We start from the raw sequence: 16396 nt of genomic DNA, 5'->3' as shown, positions 1-16396 counted from the left end.
GGGTGCGTATTGATGCAAGCCGATCGGGTTATCGCTTATGCCTCCCGTCAGTTAAAGGATTATGAACAGCGATACCCGACTCATGATTTAGAATTAGCCGCAGTGGTTTTTGCACTGAAGATTTGGCGGCATTACCTGTATGGAGAGAAGTGTGAGATCTATACCGACCATAAGAGTCTCAAGTATTTCTTTACTCAGAAAGATTTGAACATGAGACAAAGGCGTTGGTTAGAATTAGTGAAGGACTACGATTGCGAGATCCTCTATCATCCCGGAAAAGCCAATGTAGTGGCCGATGCCCTGAGCAGAAAGGGTCCCGGGCAAGTAGCTAGCATGGTTCAGATCTCACCTCAGCTAGCAGAGGATATGGTTAGATCCAGCATTGAGTTTGTGGTAGGTCAGCTTCACAACTTAACGCTGCAATCTGATCTGTTGGAAAGAATAAAGGTCGCTCAGATGACAGATCCGGAGTTAGTGAAGATCCGAGATGAGGTATTGGTTGGTCAAGCCAAAGACTTTTCGATGTCAGATAGTGGAATGCTTTTGTATAAAGCCAGGGTTTGTGTTCCGAACAGTGTGGAATTGAGGAACGAGATCTTTGAGGAGGCTCATTCTACCCCGTATTCTCTACATCCCGGCACCACCAAGATGTACCAAGATTTGAAACCGTACTTCTGGTGGAACGGTATGAAGAAGAATTTGGTAGAATTCGTATCGAGATGCCTCACTTGTCAGCAGATCAAGGCTGAACATCAGAGACCAGCAGGGTTGTTGCAGCCTCTAACCCTACCAGAATGGAAATGGGAGGATATTACGATGGATTTTGTGGTCGGGTTACCTAGGACCACGGGTTTGCATGATTCCATCTGGGTAGTGGTGGACCGATTTACGAAATCTGCTCATTTTCTGCCGGTCAGAACAACATTTACAGTGGATCAGTTGGCAGAGTTATATGTCAGGGAGATAGTGAGACTTCACGGGGTACCGAAGTCTATAGTTTCGGACAGGGATCCGAAATTCACCTCCAAATTTTGGCAAAGTTTGCAACGGGCAATGGGTACAAAGCTAAAATTCAGTACAGCATTCCATCCTCAGACAGATGGTCAGTCAGAAAGGACGATTCAGATATTGGAGGATATGTTGAGAGCCTGTGTTATGGACTTTGAAGGCTCATGGAGTAAGTATCTACCGTTGATAGAATTCTCTTACAACAACAGTTATCAGAGTACGATAGGGATGGCTCCCTATGAACTGTTGTACGGTAGGAAATGCAGATCCCCTATCCACTGGGATGAGACAGGGGAGAGGAAATACCTAGGTCCAGAGTCAGTTCAGCGGACCAATGAGGCAATAGAAAAGATAAAAGCTAGAATGCTTGCCTCACAGAGCAGACAGAAGAGTTACGCAGATCCGAAACGCAGGGATGTTGAGTTCCAAGTAGGGGAACATGTGTTTTTACGTGTATCTCCAATGAAGGGGATTAAACGTTTCGGGAAAAGAGGCAAGTTATGCCCCAGGTTTACAGGACCTTTCGAGATTCTCGAGAAGATAGGTCAAGTGGCATATCGGTTAGCATTGCCTCCAGCCTTATCAGCAGTGCACAACGTATTCCATGTCTCAATGTTGAGAAAATACGTTTCAGACCCCTCTCATATACTCAGTTATGAGAGTCTTCAGCTTCAGCCAGACATGTCATATGAGGAACAACCAGTGCAGATCCTGGATAGAAAGGATAAAGTCCTTCGGAATAAGACCATAGCATTGGTCAAGGTTCTCTGGAGAAACAGTAAGGTGGAAGAGGCCACCTGGGAGCTAGAGTCAGATATGCGAGCTCAATATCCAGAGTTATTCAGGTTAGATTTCGGGGACGAAATCCTTTTAAGGGGGGAATAGTTGTAAAGCCCGCTTAGTTAATTTGGAAATTAGCAGTTGTTTATGTTTATTTATGAAATTATTTATAGCTATTTAAATAATTTATTACTGTTATTTATGGAATTCAGAAATGCATGATTATGTCATCAGTAGTTTTTATATTTCGCATTTCCGGTGTCCGGTATTTTGGAACTCGGTGTTTGGCTCAGTAGAAATCACAACTTAGTATGTTGGTAATTTTGGGGACGGGTTTTAGACATTGGGAATGTCGGGAATGGCCGGGAATTTAGAATTTCCCAAAAATACCCCTTTAGTATGAATTATGTAATTTTATGGTGGAGGGGCAAAATGGTCTTTTTGCCCCAATGACTTTTTGTCTTTTGTGACTTTTAAATGGAAATTAAATGTTAATTTTAATTATTTATTTTGGCTGAAATAAGGTATTATATGCATGAAAATCCTGTTTTCTCTCAAACTTTACACTTAGCAAAAAAAATAAGAAAACTTTGAAAAGAGAATTTTCTCTCATTCTTTCTCTCTATTTCGGCTTGGTGTGAGCTGCTAGGGCTGGGGGATTTTCTCATCAATTCAATCATTTTTCTACCATTTTAAGTGTAATTCAATTGTAGGTAAGATCCTTGAACTTGTCCTTCTATGTTTTCTTGGAATTTTGATAAAAGATGAGTAAATGCATGTTATTTTGGGATGTTGTTGCTGCTGTGTTTGTGATATGATTTCTGAGGTTTAAATCTTGTTCAATTGATTAGAATAGAGCTGGTTATGATGCATGCTAGTTGTGTTGTTCAAAGTTTTGATTTTTAGCTTAAAAATGTGGTTTTCAAAGAGAAATGTCTATGTTCTGTTGCTGTGATATTGTTGATGTTTTTGATTGTTTTCAGAGGCTTAGTTAAGCTTGTTTAAGTAAGTTTAGATGGATTTGATTGCATGCTAGCTAGGTTTGCTCAAGTTTGAGTTTAGAACTCAAAGCTTGAGCTCTAATGGTGATTTTTGAATTCGTGCAATCTGGGTGGTTTTGTTGCCTTAGAAATGTTCTAGGGGAGGTATAGAACAGGTCTGGAAGGTTTCATGTGATTTGGGGTTGAATTGTGCAAGTTATGAATTTTTATGTTTGCTGCCTGCGAGGAACCGAAATTCCGGTTGTGCATCCGGAATTCCGGATGAGTGTTCTGAATTTTCCCAGAACCGGAATTCCGGTTGGGCAACCGGTCTACCGGTTGGGGAATTTTTCCGAACCCTAGTTTTCCTCGTTTTTAGGTTTTTAGGGGTATTGCCATGCTTTTTATCGATATGGAAACTTTTAGTTCCTAGTTTTAGTCCCCGGGAAGTGATTTAGCGTGTCACTTATAGCGTTGTGATTTTTATGGTTTAGGAGCCGATGTCCGCCGCTCGGCTTCGATTCCGGTCGGGTTGACGGCACACTGAAATCGGAATCCGGAGTAAGATTAGTATAACAGTATGCATATGTAGATTACATGTTTAGCGTGCATGTAGGAAGCCTGCTAGATTACATTAGTTATGTATTTAGGCTTCGAACCATCCAACCCTGTCACGTCGGTACAGCCGGAGTATGACCAAGCGGCGGAGTATGACCGGTTCGACCGATCAGTGACATTTGGTTGGTGGTTCGGTGCTATTGACCTATCCGTCGGTACAGCTGGAGTATGACCAGCGGCGGAGTATGACCGGTTCGACCGATCGGGAGGATACTTGTCAATAGTACCGTCCCCTGAACGTTCAAAACTCAGTACCATGTTGGACAGGGCAGTAGTAGCTCGCACCATGTTGGACATGGCAGTAGCGGGACACAGTATCGTGTTGGACACGGCGATCGGTTTTATGTATGATATTATTATGCTTTTCTTGCCGAGTCTGTCGACTCACAGTTTATGTTCATGTGTAGGTAAAGGCAAGGCTGTAGCTGATGGACCGTGAGCGAGCTTATGAGATTGTACATGTCGGGGCGGTTAGGCCTGGAGCGTACGATCCTCGGGACAGCACGGCTGAGATTTTTGTAACTGTCGTTAGACGACTTTTATTTTGATGTAATAGTTAAACAGTTAAACTTTTTGTAAATATTTTTATAATCGGGATCCCGAGTCTTTTGTAATATGTTTTTACAAGTTTAATCAAAAAGCAAAATTTTAATTAATCACGTTTTTCCATAAACCTCGTTGATTAGCAACGAGCTGCACAGTACGTTTAAAAATCACGTAATATGCCTAAGATAGTTAGGGTGTTACACTTTCACTGGATATAGGCATATTAACTCTTTCCAGAGATTGATCTTGTCAAATCCACTATGAACAAGATACAAATGCCATAGATTAAAAAAAATGGTAGTGTCTATTGATGACATAGGTTTAGTTACATCAAAGAGTTCTTAGAATACTGCAAGTGGATCCTGGTCACAGAATACCTAACTCATATTCCATACAGTTTTAATCCATTAATAGAAGATGGATATTAAACACTTGAGAAAGTGTAACTGTATTGTATTCTGGAATTAGAAATTTAAGAAAATTTCTATTTGGAATCTAAAATTAAAGTCAAAGACTTAAATTTATACCAAATATAATGAGTAATTCTATCTTGGACCACCACTACTATTTTAAACTCTAAGTCAGATTTTCCCATACAAGTAGGAGATTTCTAAGATTGAGGATTTATATCAATTGAGAATAGAATTTCGGGATTATAATCATATGCGTCATTTAAATTCTTAAGAGAAAATATAATGACATGAAATGATTTATAGACCATTCATCCAATGATATGTTATTAAGCTAATTCGAAATGAATAAGCTAAGAGGAATTAGGATAATTTCGTTTAAAATAAGAATCCAACGATGCTTCGATTAGCGAAAGTCAAAGTAATCTTATTTATACAATCTTCTTGTTTCATATCGTAAAAATACTAGTCTAAGGTGTCATCAATTGATGAACAGCTAGATGTCGCATATACAATATTTATCTTTCGAGATCTAACTCTATTATGTATGTCTAATGGTGAAAATCCACTAGGGATTTATCTCATTAGATAAACAAGCCAAGTTAGACCAACAATGAAGATTCGAAATTAAACTACAACTTAATAACAGAAAATAACATGGTTCAATATAAATTCATACACAATTCAAAAATTATAAACATATAGCAAGTAGGAATGACAAGTGAAAATACTAAAACTTACAATCCTAAATAATTTCCAAGGTTTTCAACAAGGCGATATCGGTGTCCCGTTTAGGCGAGAGTCAAAGCTACCATTCATTGAATAGAGTTGTCAGCTCGTCTAAAATGTTAAACATTCTAGCAACCTTTTATTCGATCAAGATTGGAATTCAGCGTTGTCCCGTTTAGGCGAGAGTCAAGGCAATTCTATCTTATGAGCTTCCACCATTGTTTCATAATTTGCAAGTCAAGTATGGTCGCCACCATTAGGGTGATCCATACCATACAAAACACTTACAAACTACTTATCATGCGAGGTTAAACGGTGCGAAATTGCTAATGAACGTTCCTCCATTAGGGAGGATTACTCACTAAAACAAACGCGGTGTAAAACCCACAATGGAGATCGAATGTCTCTTGATAATAAAGCTCATTATTTAAAAAGAGTTGTATTTTCTTTTATTCTCTTTATTTATTCTATTTATTTTAAATATATATTTATTTAATTAAAATTTCCAATTTAGAATGAAAAATTCTAAATATAAATTTTAATTTAATATTTATAAATTTTACTTAGATGGATATGAAAATAACATGAATTATTTCCATCTTAGTAATAATTTCCAATAAATATTTAGAAAAAATATTTAAGTTGTTACAAAATTAATTTAAATTAATTTACAACTCAAATTTAATTTTCTATAAATATATATTGCATTTCGAAAAATTAAAGTATTCAAGGATACAATTTTCAAAAATGCATGTTAAAATAAAAAATAAATCCTGGAAAAATTATTCTAATTTAATGTTGGCCCAAAATTAATTAATAAAATTAATTTACAACAAAAAATATAATTTTCCTATTTAATTAAATATATAAGAAAAATTTCAAATATTTAAGTATGATGATGAAAATCAACTTAAATATTAATTTTCTATTTAATTAAATACACTAGAAAAATACTTCAAGCAAAAATATCATCTATCTAGATTTTCCTTTGACTAATTAATTCAATTTCTAATAATATACTTTAATTCAATTTATTTTTAATTAATCAATAAATGAAAAAATCATTGATTTATGTTGATCCAAGAATTAATTAAAATAAATAATTAATTTACAACTTAATCTATTTTTCAAGATAAAATTCGAAATTCTAGCATTTAAGAAATGCAATTTCGAAAATTGATTAATAAAATAAAGAAAAAATATATTTTGAAAATTATTTAAATTTAGTTGAAAAAATAAATTTCAACTAAAAATAATTTTCTATTTAATTAAATGTCATGAAAAAGAAATATTTAAGTATGATGATAAAAATCAACTTAGATATTTAATTTTTCAAATTAATTAAATGTATTAAATTCAAGAAATAAATAATTAAGTGTAGAGAAGGCTTAATTATTAACCTCTAGTTTAATACTAGGAAAAATATACTTAAAATAAATTGTACCAAAATTAATTATATAAATAATTAATTTCACAATTTATAATATTTTCCTATTTAATATTAGAAATAATAAGTAGTCTAGAAATAACTATCTAGAAAATATCTTATTTGACTAAGTATCTTTTCCACAAAATTTGAAAAAATATCTAATTTAAGTTGTATTAGAAAAAATCTAGAACTTAAATATTTTTCAAATTTAAATTTAATTAAATATCAAAAATTAAGTTGTAACCACTTAATTTGAAAATATTCCATTTTAAGTTAATATTCGAAAAGATATTAACTTAAAAAATATCTAAAGAATCTTAATAACCAATGCCTAAAATTCCTCAACTTAATTTTGAAATTTTGAATTCAAAAGATATTCAGATTTAAGTTGGTTAGTTGAAGATAACTAAATATCAACTTAAATAGGAATATTTAATGAAAAATTTAAATTAAGTTCCAGAAAGAATCTAGATGGTTATAATTCTATATTTAATTAAATACAAGAAAATACATATAGTTTAGCTTAGAATATAAAATTCTTTAAACTATGATTTTCTAAATTAATTTCAAAATAAATGAAATTAATTATGTTGCTAATCAATTTTAATTAGGTTAAACTAGTGTAATTAACCTAGTCATTCAAATCAGGCAAATGGGCCTTCACAATTGGGGTGGTTTGTGTGAGGGGGTGCTGGGTTCAGTATGTCGTACCTACTTCTATGGCTCCCAACTCTCACACAAGGCCCAAAAGAGAAGAATTTAACCTTAATAAGAACAACTGTTATTAATTGAATAGGCCCAAAAACTAAATGGGCCTAAATAAATTCTATCAATAACTATGATAATTTATTTTAGCAACATTAACCTATATGCATCTATAATAAAATTAAACACATAGGCTCACACAGGCACACTTTGGATGGGTCCTATCATGTTGCTAGGTCATACACAGATGAAAGAAGATTGTAAATATACCTGTTACAAATTATTATCTTGACCAAGGGAGCCATCAGATCATTAGATCTGGCAAAAAGTAACCATGGCTATTTGCAATCAAGTAATAATAGGTTTTGAAAACTTACAAACAAGCTAAAACACATACTCCTGCAACAGGGTTAGCTGGATAGTTGGATGTAGGATTTATTTAATTTTAAATTAAATAATTAATTTCGAAATATTATTAAAAAAGATTTTCGAAAAAAAAATAAAAAAAAATTTTAAAAAAAAATTCGAAAATTAATTAAATATTTAAATTTAAAATTAAACCTACAATTTTGAAAAATTAGGTTCCAACCAACCTAAATATCATTTCAAAAATTTGCTAACTACTTTTAAATTTTAAATGTTATTTTATAAATAAAAATTAAATAAAAAATTAGAAAAGATAAATAAAATATCTTTTCAGATTTTAAATTTAATTTAAATAAATAAAATAACAAAATTTAAAAGTTAGCAAAATATCTTACATCTATTTAAAATTACATGATTATAAATATCTTATTTTAAATTTAAATAAGGTCAAAATATCTAAAAAGATTTTATTAAAAAATCTTAAAAGATAAGATATTTTTAAAATATCTTAAAAGATATTATAAATATCTTATAAAATCTGACCTTAAATTTAAAAAAAATATAATCAAATTTAAAAATAAGATAGATTTTTAAGCAAAAAGATAAATACTAATTCTATTCAAATTCAAATTACACTAATATCTTGAATTAAATTAAAAAAAATAAATTAATTCAAAATGATAATTAGAATTGAATTAGGAATAGTAATAGTATATATACAAAACCATACAAAAAATTGGAAGTTAATTCCATGAAAAAGTATGAAAAATTGAAGAAAAAAGAAAAAATTCGAAACTGTACGGACAGTTCTGCGATCGCAGGAAAATATCAGCACAGCCCCGATTTTATCAAATCTTCAAAAAATCATAACTAATTCAAATAAAATCCAAATTGAGTTCTGTAAAAGGCTAACTTGCATAATTTTTTCCATACTATCCAATAAAAATAATTCCAGAAACGAAATCACAATTATTTTTCACGAAAATTTCACAAACATCAATCAATCATCAAATAACACTCAATACAACATGATACCATCCAAAGAACACACAAACAATCGTTTTAAAGTCCAAATTTCTTGCAAGTAAATCAATTACCATGGCTCTGAGGCCAGTTGTTGGAAATTATTTTACCAGGATCTTAGATCTACTCATAAGTATGTTTATTAACATCCTAAATAAGAACTTTCTAAAACGATAAATTAAACACATATAAAGTTTAGGAAACCTTACATTGGGTGCAACGGAATATAATGACTCCTTCCGTTCAGATATCTAGCCCTTGATTCCTTTCTGTAGCAGAGCATTATCAATATCTGAACCTGGATTTCTTTCTCTGAATCTTTGATGCTGAAACTTCCTTCTTGCTTAAAGTCTTTCTTCATGATCTTCCTCACTATGATTGAGGTATCACTTGCTGTGTGTGGGCACTACTCATACACTAAGGATTTCGAAATTCAAGAGGGAAGAGAAAGAAGAAGTGGCAGCTAAAGATAGGGAGAGAGAAAGGCTCAGGTTTTTCTCTGAAGGAAAAATAGAAAATTTAAGTGTAATTTTCCTGAAGCCTTCACTATCTATTTATAGCATTCCACTAGGGTTAGGTTTGAATTATTTGGCATTAAAATAATGAAAAAATCAGTTTAAATTCCTACAAAAGTGGCTGGCCCTATACAAGTGGATTTGGGCCTCACTTTTTGCAATTTTGCAGTTTTATCTTTTCTGCATCTGATTTTCTCAAAAATGCCAATTTTCTAATTCAACCATTTAAATGCCAATTCTAACTATTTAATAACTATAAATAATTATTAAATAATATTGTCATTTATCATATTTATTAATTGAACCATACAAAGTATCATAATTAACAAATATGCCCCTATAAACTCTTTCTTTACAATTTCGCCCTTACTTAGTGAAAAATTCACAAATAGACATAGTCTAATTTGAGAATTATAATTGATTAATCAAAACCAATTACATGAGTCTTACAAGCAATATTATCTCAACTAGTGGGGGGACCATGGGTCTATATAACCTAGCTTCCAATAAGTAGATCAAGAATTTAGGACTAAAATTCACTGACTTATTAATTCTTCGTTGAATCCACGCATAAAACTTAGAATTTCACTCTCAGTTATATAGAATGCTCTATATGTTCCACCATATAGACACATCATTAGTTATCCATTGTTATAATCCTAATGTGATCAATGATCCTCTATATGAATGATCTACACTGTAAAGGGATTAGATTACCGTTACACCCTACAATGTATTTATTCCTTAAAACACTTGACCCCGTATAAATGATATTTCAGCTTATGTGAAATGAGTACTCCACCATTTATGTTCGTTTGGTCAAGCTCGAAGGAGATCATCCTTTGCTTACTATTCGCCAGATAGAAGCTATAGATTCCATGTTTATGCTAGCGCTCCCACTCAATTGCACTACCGTGTTCCCAAAATGTACGTATCACCCTGACCTAAAAGTAGGCTTAACTAACAAATCAAAGAACACGAATAGCCTTTCAAGATTGAGCCTAATCATATCAGGATTAAGATCATTTGATCTAGGATCAACTAGGCGATATTGACTTGAATAGATTTTACGGTAAGTTTAATAAATCTAAGTCAAAGTTCAATATCGGTCCCTTCCGATGCATACTCCATGCATCCAACCTGAGCTTTACTTTAACCAATGTTCTGGAAAGAACATAGTATTTCTCCAAATACAAGTAAACTCTTGTTGTAGATTATCATATCAGTAAAACCCTGTGTCTGATAAATTTAGGAAAGTTTATTCACATAGTCATGTTTACTTTCCAATGTGTTGATGGCACAATAAACAGGATCAAGTATGTGAAAAGGGTTTCAGATGAATTTATACATTATGTACATATAATCATGAAATAAATCATGTGAACCATGCAACATTAAATGTTATTTCTGATCTATATTAATAAGTAAATCTGATTATATTGAAATGAGTTTTATTTAGGGCATAAAACCCAACAAATGCCCCTGGAAATTACATGGATATTTTCATGAGACCATTGATTGATGAATTGAGGGAGTTGTGGGATTCAGGTGTCCAAGCTCGAGATGCTTACAACGGGACTGTGTTCACACTGAGAGCTGCTATCTTGTGGACCATTAATGACTTCCCAGCGTATACAATCTGTTGGGTTTTGTGCCCTAAATAAAACTCATTTCAATATAATCAGATTTACTTATTAATAAAGATCAGAAATAACATTTTATGTTGCATGGTTCACATGATTTATTTCATGATTATATATATATAATGTATAAATTCTATTTAAGTCCAGAACATATGAATTTGTTAATGATTATAGTGTTGTCAGGACAGTGGAATATAATCTTAATTATATGTTCGAAAGTTTATTCCCTGATTTGTCAGTTCATTGGATTTAGACTGACATGATAATCAACGATATGTATTCTTACACCTTGGATAAGTGTTATGTCCTTTCCAGGGCATTGGCAAAGTTTACCAGTATCGGATGTATGGAGTATACATCGGAAGGGACCGATATTGAACTTTGATTAGATTTGTTAAAATTTACCGTAATATCTATTCAATTCAATATCACCTGTTGATCCTAGATCAAATGATCTTAATCCTGATATGATTAGGTTCGATCTCAAGAGTACTATACATGTTCTTTGATTTGTTAGTTAAACCTACTTTTGGGTCAGGGTGATACGTACATTTTGGGAACATGATAGTATAATTGAGTCGGAGCGCTAACATAAATATGGAGTCTATAACTTCTATAGGAATTTAGAAGTGAAACAATGATATCGTTCGAGCTTGGCTAAACAGAGATAAATGGTGGAGATCTCATTTCACTTCGCTGAAATATCATTTATACGGAGCTAAGTGTTTTAAGGATAAAATACATTGAAGGTGTAACGGTAATTTAGTTCCTATTCAATGTAGATCATCTATTAGAGGGTCATTGATCAAATTAGGATTATAACAATGGATAACTAATAGCGTATCTATATCGTGGAACATATAGAGCGTTCTATATGACTGAGAGTGCAATTCCAAGTTCTAAGTGTGGATTCAATAAGGAATTAATAAGTTAGGGAATTTACTTGGTAAATTCGGTTCGACTTATTGGAAGCTCGGTTATATAGGCCCATGGTCCCCATACTAGTTGAGACCATACTGCTTGTAAGACTCAGTTAATTGATTTTGATTAATCAATTATAATTCTAAAGCTAGACTATGTCTACTTTATGAATTTTCACTAAGCAAGGGCGAAATTGTAAAGAAAAGAGATTCTGGGTTTATTTAATAATTAAAAGACTTTATATGTCTAAATTAATAAATATATTAAATGACAATATTATTTAATAATTAATTTTTAGTTATTAAATAATTAGAATTGACATTTAAATGGTTAAAATTGGAAAATTGATATTTTTGAGAAAATGGGATTGAAAAATGACAAAATGGGAAAGTTGCAAAATGAGGCCCATTATCCTTATATGGCTGGCCACTATGATTAAATTTTACTATTTATATTTTTCATTATTTTAATGTCATACAATTCTAACCTAAACCTAGATGGCATTCTATAAATAGAAAGTGATGGCTTCAGGAAACTATGACTTGTACATTGTTTCTCTCAGAGAAAAACCTAGCCTTCTATTCTATTCATTGCCGCCCCTCTCTTCTTATTCTTCTCTTGAATTTCGAACCTTGAGTGATAGAGTAGTGCCCACACACATCAAGTGGTATCTCAATCATATTGTGTAAGACTGTGAAGAATCCAATCAACAACAAGGAGAATCAGCATCAAAGGAAGGAGAGAAAGAGATCCAGATTCAGATCTTGATAATGCTCTGCTATAGAAAGGAATCAAGGGCTAGAGATCTGAATGGAAGGAGTCATTATATTCCGCTGCAAGGTTTACTAAACTTTATATGTGTTTATTTCATTGTTTTAGAATTCATATAAGGTTGTTAATAAAACATACATGGTAGTAAATCTAGATCCTGGTAAAATATTTCCAACACAATGATGTCTGGATGGAGCACCAAAGGGTACAAGGCGTGCCCCACCTGTAACGAACACACTCCTTCCATTAGATTACACAGCAAGATTGGTTATGTTGGGCATAGAAGGTTTCTTGAAATGGATGATCCAAGGCATAGAAGTAAAAAATACGATGGGAAAATTGAGAAAAGACCACCTCCTCCACAATTGTCGGGGGACGATATTTTAGCTCAGCTTGAGCAGTTACAATTTCGTTTGCCTGGAAAACACAAGCAATTTGGTGGATTCAAACGTAAACGTTCTGTAGCTGAGTTAAATTGGTCAAAGAAGAGTATATTTTTTGAGCTAGAGTATTGGAAGGACTTGTCTCTCCGACATAATCTTTACGTAATGCATATCGAGAAAAATGTGTGTGACAGTGTACTTGGAACTTTGTTAAGTATCGAGGGGAAGTCTAAGGACACAGACAAGGCAAGATTGGATTTGGAGGACCTTAAAATACGTCATGAGTTGTAGTTATTTGAAGACCGTAACAGGAATTTGAGGAAACCGCATTCTAGTTACACATTTACTCTTCCTGAACGACGTGAATTTTGCGAATTTATTAAGTCTGTGCAGTTCCCAGACGGATTCGCTTCAAATTTAGAGAAAAATGTCAATGAGACTGAAGACAAAATTTCTGGTCTGAAGTCTCACGATTGTCATGTGTTGCTACAACGCTTGATGCCCGGTGGCATTAGAAAGTTCTTGAAGAAAGAAGTTAGGGATACAATAATTGAGCTGTGTGTATTTTTCCAGAAATTGTGCTGTAAAACATTGAATGTTACACACTTGCAGATCATGCAAAAAAGTATTCTAGACATTCTTTGCAAATTGGAAACCATTTTCCCACCAGCATTTTTTGACATAATGGTTCACTTGGTGATGCATTTACCTAAAGAAGCGACATTTGGGGGACTAGTGCACTTCGGGTGCATGTATCCAATTGAACGAGCCATGCCTGTGTACAAACAATATGTCAAAAATAGTTCTTGATCGGAAGGATCTATTTCTGAAGCTTATGCAGTTAACGGAGCCTTAACCTTTTGTTCAATGTACTTCCGGGAAGTAGAAACTCGATTTAATCGTCAAGATCGAAATAGTGATGTCCTCCCAAATAAGCCTGAAAGGGAATTCTCTGTATTTAAGCATTTTGGGCGACCAATTGGTCAGAGGACCATTGTTGCTTTACCAATGCAAGATAAATTGAAGGCAGAGTGGTACATTCTCAACAATTGTAATGAAGTGGAGAAGTATATCACGTATGATTACTTTTTTCATATTCAATTTAGTTCTCTTTAGTGACGACATTATCTAATATTTTTCCCATTTTTCATGTAGTGAGCATAGGAACGAGCTACAACTTAGGGGTCCTCAAAATCTTGAGACAATTCAAGAGAATGAGTTTCTTAGTTGGTTCAAGTCTCGAGTAAGTATTGCTTTCTACTCATTTTGTTATTAAAATATTGTGTATTAATCTAACATCAATGATTAAATTATTTTTCTTAGTGATAGATCAATCAACTCCGAGTAGATAATCCTGCAGAAGTATCAGATGAGTTGTACGCCATCGCAAATCCCTCTAACACAACATGTTATTGTTATCCTGGATGTATTGTTAACTGTGTTAAATTCTTAGTTGAGGATCAGGATGAAAATCGTATGACCCAAAACAGTGGTATTTTGGTGCCTGGAGAGGATGGTAACAATTTTTATGGCGTACTCAAACAAGTGTACGAGTTCACTTACTTGAAGGATTGTAGTGTTATTATTTTTAGGTGCAAGTGGTGGGACACAAATGGTAACAGGACAGAAAGTGATGGTTTTTTCACTAGTGTTTGCGTTGCCCGTGAATGGTACCAAAATGAACCATTCATACTTGCATCCCAAGAAAAATTAATATATTACATTCCTAACTTGAAGAATGGAGTTGATTGGAACCTTGTCAATTTTTACACCCCTGCAATGTCTGGAACTTTTCGGATGCGGATGATGATGAGACCACGACTATACAAGAAAGAAACTCTTCAGGAATTTCTTTAGTCGTTCAACTTCCACAGTTGGATGATGTTCAATATGTTCGTGATGATGTTGACCCAATTCAAGTGACCAACATGGGTCGTCATGAGCAGTCTAACCGTGAAGATTTAGATGGCTTCATTGTTTATAGTGATGATGACGCCACTGTTGATTTAATGAAATACATGCATCTTTCGTCAATAGTATGATTAATTAATTATTCGTAGCTTGTATTTGTAGAATGGCTGATGCAGGTTCAAGTGGTGGTCAGAAAAAGGGAGTTAGGGGAAAGTATAAGGGAAAAAATATTGAACAAGAACTGGCCAAGCTGCCACCAGGTCAAAAATTGAAATTTAGATTTCATATGGCGATTGGAGCCCCTATAGATGACTATTGCAACAAGTTTAATAATTACATAAAGTTTCTTGTTCGTAATACTATTCCTATGAACAAGTTTGAGTGGGAGGACGTTGAGGCTACACTCATTCAGACTATATGGGATAGAATAGCGGTAATATTTTAATTTTTTTAATAATACATCAAACGAAATCATTATATAAAAAATACAATATATATGACTTTGGTATTTTTTTTTTCAGACCAAGTTTTAGTTGCCAACTAATAATCCTATGTTCGTGGATTACGTCACCAAATCTATGTCAAAAGGATTACGTGACTGGAGATCAGACACTAAGAAGGCATGGAAGGAGAATATTAAAAAATATGGGGAGGAAGAAGCGAACAGGAGATTGTTGGAAATTATTTTACCAGGATCTAGATTTACTAACAAGTATGTTGGATTAACAACCTAATATGAATTCTAAAACAATGAAAATAAACACATATAAAGTTAGAAAACCTTACAGTGGGTGCAGCGGAATAATATGACTCCTTCCGTTCAGATCTCTAGCCCTTGATTCCTTTCTGTAGCAGAGCATCACCAAGATCTGAACCTGGATCTTCTTTTCTCCTTCTTTGATGCAGATTTTTCCATAGTCTTCCATACTATGATTGAGATACCACTTGATGTGTGTGGGCACTACTCATCTCACAAGGATTTCGAATTTTTCTCTCTTTTTCTCTCTTGAATTTCGTGGCTTATGGCTTCATACAAAAACATGCAAGAGAAGAGAACAAGGGCTGCTATATATAGGGAAAAGGGAGATCACAACTTTCCAAATAAATAGTTTCCTTAATTACTGTGTAATCAATTAATTGCCTTATTTAGTGTGATCAACCACTTTCCTATTTTTGCTAGGCTTTGATTAGCAATTACATGGCAATTAAAATTGAAAATCATAATTGGGAAACACACAAAGAGGTGCCGGCCATAGGGTGATATGGGCCTCACTTGAATTTTGCAGTTTCCTCAATTTTATTTCAATTTCTCTAAAAATGTCATTTTTCCAATTCTAATCATTTAAATGCCAAAACTAATTATTTAATAACTAAAATAGATTATTAAATAATATTGTCATTTAAAATAATTATTAATTAGACATACAAAGTGTCTTAATTAATAATTAAACCTAGAAATCATTTTCTTTACGATTTCATCCTTAAACTGTGAGAATTCATAAAGTAGACATAGTCTAACTTTTAGAATTATAATTGATTAATTAAAATCAATTAACTGAGTCTTACAAGCAGCATGGTCTCAACTAGTATGGGGACCATGGGTCTACATAACCGAGCTTCCAATAAGTCGAACCGAATTTACCAAGTAAATTTCCTAA

Source organism: Cannabis sativa, chromosome X, assembly GCF_029168945.1.
Source record: "Cannabis sativa cultivar Pink pepper isolate KNU-18-1 chromosome X, ASM2916894v1, whole genome shotgun sequence".
NCBI lineage: Eukaryota > Viridiplantae > Streptophyta > Magnoliopsida > Rosales > Cannabaceae > Cannabis > Cannabis sativa.
The sequence above is the reverse complement of the archived record's forward strand: the minus strand, read 5'-3'. Positions refer to the sequence as shown.